The sequence below is a fragment of the Epinephelus lanceolatus genome, chromosome 20 (genome assembly GCF_041903045.1).
Source record: "Epinephelus lanceolatus isolate andai-2023 chromosome 20, ASM4190304v1, whole genome shotgun sequence".
Lineage (NCBI taxonomy): Eukaryota > Metazoa > Chordata > Actinopteri > Perciformes > Serranidae > Epinephelus > Epinephelus lanceolatus.
The window spans coordinates 35,259,461-35,264,933 of NC_135753.1; positions in this window are offsets into that span (position 1 = coordinate 35,259,461).

The window sequence follows — 5,473 nt, forward strand, 5'->3', positions numbered from 1 at the left end:
AGTGCTGAATCAGATCTGCCTCCAGGGCCTGGGTCCAAACACAACGCGCTCCCCGTGATCCTGTGGACACCGCCATTGTTGTTGTTGCTTGCCGGCTTGCCAGTGTTGCCAGATCTTGGGAGAGAAACAAGCAACCAGGGCTATGGAAACAAGCCCAAAAGAAGCGACTATCATGCGTTTAAATAACTTATTAGATGGATATATATAGAGGAAGGTGACATTTAGAGAGCAAGCCCAAATAAGCAACTCCACTTTAGAATCAAGCCCAAAGTCGCAGCTAATAAGCAGACCTGGCAACCCTGCGGCTTGTCCTCCTCACATTTCTTCCGTCCTCCTGTGTGCTGACGTGGGACGTATCCCGCCTCTCATTGGCTGATGCTCTTTGTCAGTCGTGTCAGACTTCTCCAGTTTTCTAGCATACCAGATATCCAGTCCCAGTCACAGACAAGGGGGCGGCTTGATCGTAGGCTTGTTCACACATGAGGATTCGTCATGGCAGACTATCTGCCGACTCACCTCCGACCCAAGGTGGCTCTCAAGATCCTCTGCGACGTCAAAATCGTGGTGTAAATCGTGTAATGTGAACTAGGCTTTACAATGCTAATGTGCAGATGTTTAGCAGGTATAATGTTCTTTCATTTCAAGGTACAACCACCAACACAGGTTCAATTAATGCTTCTCTCAGAGAAAAAACAAACAAACACACAGTTATTACTTACCTTTGAAGAGTAATCATAATCCAAAGATACATCCGGTCAGATTTTGTTGTATGTTTGCCAGCGTTCTTTTCTGGCCATTCTGACCCACAATCCTCTGGGCAGCGGACAATACGTCACATCTACGGTCAGAAGTCGCAATGATGGATGACAGCACATTCAGGTGTGACCAGTCAGTCACCAGAAAAATAATAAACAGGAATATTAATTGTTTAATTGAATAAAATAATCATAAATATAACCAACAACAAAAGGGCATAAGTAATAAACTGTGACAAGAGAAATGTATCACCTGTGTAACTTAACTATCATGAATATTAAATGTTAGAATCTACAGTGTATGCAGTTATTAGTTATTGCAAAATAACAACATCAGAGCCCTCGGCTTGACCTCCGTCTCCGGCAAGCTTGGTGACCAGCGTGTTGTTTTATCTCCATGGTAACGAATATATGAGTAAGAGAGTAGAAACGTAATGTAAAGAGGAAGTAGTATGTCTCAACTGTGTGCATATTATGCTGAACCTCCTTTTGGGATGAATAAAGTTCTTTCTAGTCTATTCTGTATTGCATGCAACTTTTTAAGGGCAGCTGCAACACACTGACTTTCCACGTCCACAATGTACAGAGTATCTTGGGTGTGTTGGTTGTTGACGTTCTGGGACGCCTTGTCAAGTTCTTGTCTTTCAAGATACACTTCTGTTTTCACAGGAAATTTAACGTTAGTCTCTTTTAAAATAAATGCACAACGTCGGTACAACACTGCAAATTAACGTTTTTCTTCCTTCAACAACAAACACACGTGGTTAGGTTTAATAAGAAATGACAGGGTTTGGCTTTAGAATATTACGGGACGCGAACACCGCTCTCTCGGATGAAAATTGGTGTTGGACTGCACCACTTGGACTTTCGCCACCTAAACTTTCGTCCTTGTCCTGTCGCATTTTCCCTCTGACACCACCGGGCACCATTAAACTATAACGGCTATGTAACACCCGGCGTTAAAGGTCGCCATTTTTTGTTGGTTTCTGCACCGCAAGTCACTGCGAAACTTGGAGACGACACATCATAAGGCATGGATATTCTTCCCAGTTTTGAATCAGATCTGCCTCCAGGGCCTGTGTCCAAACACTACATGTGTTGATCTGTTGCCAGATCTTGGGAGAGAAACAAGCAACCAGGGCTATGGAAACAAGCCCAAAGAAGGGACTACCATGCGTTTAAATAACTTATTAGACAAATATATATAGAGGAATAGCCAAGTGCTTGAATTTGTCGACTTCGGAGTGGGACCAGGTTCGCCGCTACAGTACCTACTAAAAGTAAAAAGAAAAAGTATGCGAGTCAGATCACACCCTAGGCTTCAATAGGCAGTGAAGGCCTGTGTTTAAGGAAGTGTTCCCCTACTTCCTGTGGCCTCATAGCTAACCAGTGGCCAGTGATTGGCCCAATGGCTTATGGGTCTTGTAGTCAATGACACTTGTGACCTCCAGAGGTGTTTTTAACTCTGTCTTGGCATCACAGACTATTCTAAATATACATTAAGTATATGGCTCCCCTGTCGTTTAAAAGGGGGAAAAAAAACTGTCTTTCTTATCAAATTAAGTTAGTTAGTGTGTTAATTAGTGTTTTTATACAGAGTAAGCTCCTAATTAGATACGTCTGGTTTTGTTTTTCACTCATTATCACACATTGAGTACATTGTTTTACCCTCTGCATCTGAAGAGTGCCTGGAAAAATAACCCTTAGAAAAACAAGTAAAATGTATATCTTCAGTTAATTTGCACTGGGTAAGGCTTAATGCTCATGTTCCATTGTGTATGCCAGCTGATAGCTCCAAGTTCTGGTCATCTGCAGCATCTTTACATTTTCAAGAAAATATTCAGGCAAAGCTTAAAAACAGTTAGTTCAGTGTGTTGAAATTTATATAACTCAATGACAGAAGTACTTACAGTGATACTGACTGTTGAGGAAAAAACATCAGTGTCGGTTTTTAAATGAGACCATGCATGTACTGTACATGTACGAAAAATGGAACAACAGCTTTCAAATGTCTTTGGGTTTGCTTTGGATAGGTGTTTAAGGTCAATTGAGGTGCATTTTACAGAGCCTGTTGGAGGGTAACTGTAACAACAAGGTGTAAAGGAGACTCAAGACAGTATTGGTTCATCCTGCAGATACTTATTTACCCAATCAGATGTGATTTTTTTCTAATAAAAATAATATTAAAACTTCTTTAAGAGAAGCTATAACAGCACATGAAAAATTTCATTACTGGATGACCTATTTTTAACTTATGCACAGTTTAAGGCGATTGTGATATGACTAGTTCTGGTTTTTCTTTCATCTTTTTAAGGGGAACTCCAGTAATGTCAGCATCGAAGATTTTAATTAAACAAATCTCTTTCCAGGAGTTGGGTTGCATGTGGGAAATTAAAAAAAAAGTTGTTTCAGAAAGAGCTGTGTGTCTGATAAATGTCCCCAAGTAAGGTCACTTGAGTCAGCGTAGGGTCGGGCTGAAGGTGTGGAATAAAAAGACAATATCTGACAGTAGAGACAGCTCAGCCTTATATGAGTGCAGTGCTAATTTATTTATTTATTTGTTTATTGTTACTCACCATTTGTTAATGTCATCAATATTTTATGAAATGTGCTTCGTGAGTGATGTTCCTCTGTTTTGAGAATTTAAAAACAAACCAAATAAGTGCAAAGATACAACATGAACACAATCTAATCTTTCAAACTTCTGGTTGTCTACAGAAAAAGTGACTAACACCCGCTCTGACTTCCTCTTTTACTCTGATCAGAGGAAGATTGCAACATGAGGTTATAAAATGGACAGTGACTGTCACAAGTAATCTTGAGCCACTGACAGAGTACAAGGCAATATCGTCTAACATGAGGCGGCCAACCAGCCACACTGCTGCCAACTGCGGCAACTCCTTCAGCATACGGTCTGTTAACCAGTCAGCTTCACCAGTGGCCTGCTGGGAGCTTGTCAGATAGCTAACCAGTCGGCCAGTTGTTCCTGCAGCCTGTCAGCTCTCTGAGCAGCTGGTGATCCAGTCTTTGACCTCCAATTAGGAAATTCCTCATGATAAGAATGACCTTGCAGCTTTAAAATATACAGGCTCCATGATCAGGCTAAGGAGGGAGCTAATGAGCAGTTTAATTGCTGTTTGGTTTTGGTTGTGCACAGATACACCGATCAGCCAAAACATTAAAACCACTGGTGGGTGAAGTGAGTAACATTGATCATCTTGTTACAGTGCAACATTCCATTGGGAATCCTTTGGTCCTGGCATTGACGTGGATGCTACCTGGTGCGCTCCACCCACCTGAAACTGTTGCAGACCAAGTAAACCCCCTCATGGCAATGGCACTTTTCGATGGCTGTGGCCCTCCAGCAGAACAATGCACTATGCCGCAACACAAAAACTGCTCAGGAGTGACCCGAAGCATTGGACAAAGAGCTCAAGGTGTTGACCTGGCCTCCAAACACCCCAGATCCCAATCTGATTGAACATTTGAGAGACGTGCTGGTACCCCAGAGGTACCCCGATCTACGGTGGGTGCTCCTTGGACCGGACTCTGGCACCATGGCGTTGGCTTCAGATCTTTTGAGTCCTGTGGGTTGTGAGGTACCAGCACATCCCACAGATGTTTGATCAGACTGGTATCTGGGGAATTTGGAGGCCAGGTTAATGTCGTGAGGTCTGTCATGTTCCTTGAGCCACTGCTGAGTAGTTTTTGTGGTGTGACATGATGCTATGTCCCGTTGGGGGGGCACTGCTACTGAGAAGTGCCGTTGCCATGAGGGGGGATACCTGCCAGGACCCAAAGGTTTCCCAACAGAACATTGCACTGCAACAAGATGATCAATGTTGTTCAACTCACTTGTCAGTGGTTTTAATGTTTTGGCTGATTGGTAGGGATGGCCAAATGAAGCCTCATGAAGCATTTTCTTTATTTTCTGAGCCCACTAGATGGCGCTCATGGTTTAGAGAGAGAGGCTCAAAGAATGGCAATTCAGTGTGCTTTCAACCTTTTGTTGGACAAAAAGCGCCATCTAGTGGGCTCAGAAATAAAGGAAATGCTTCATGAGGCTTCATTTGGCTTCATCACTACTGATCGGTGTATGTGGTTGATAAAATCAGATGAAAAACACTATTCATCCAGAGAAGAGTTGTTGCATAAGGCTGAGTTTGTGATATACAAACGTCAGTCTTAACTCAAGTGAAATCTCTTTCAGGATAACTTTTGTTTTTCGACATTTCCACGTAATGACCAAAACATACGTAGAGGGGGTTTCTCTTAATCTGAGTTCTATTTTCAATCTGATTACTGCTGTCTGAGCAAGACTTTGAGACGCAACCTGGTGCATATCTCACTTATTTTGACATTTGATCTGTGGGTGTTTCCTGAACATCATGTGGCAATTGTTGCATTGACACAGGATGAGAACACAAATTAAACACAACTGGTATCCTCCCGGTGTTGTACAAAGCGTATTGTGTTATGACTACCAGCTAACCCTCTTACGGTTTCCCCACGTGAGAAGAGGAAGAAAGAAAGTAGATTTAACTATTTGCCAAAAATGTTGTAAAACTTTGCTCTCCGAGGAGATAGGAAGAAGAAAGAGATCTCTCTTGCTTCACCTTCATGCTGTGTTTCATTTTTACTTTTTAATAGAAGTGTCAAGAAGCTCTCAGGGGTCCTCCACTTGTGGGGAATGAGAATTAATTGGAGGATTAGAGCTA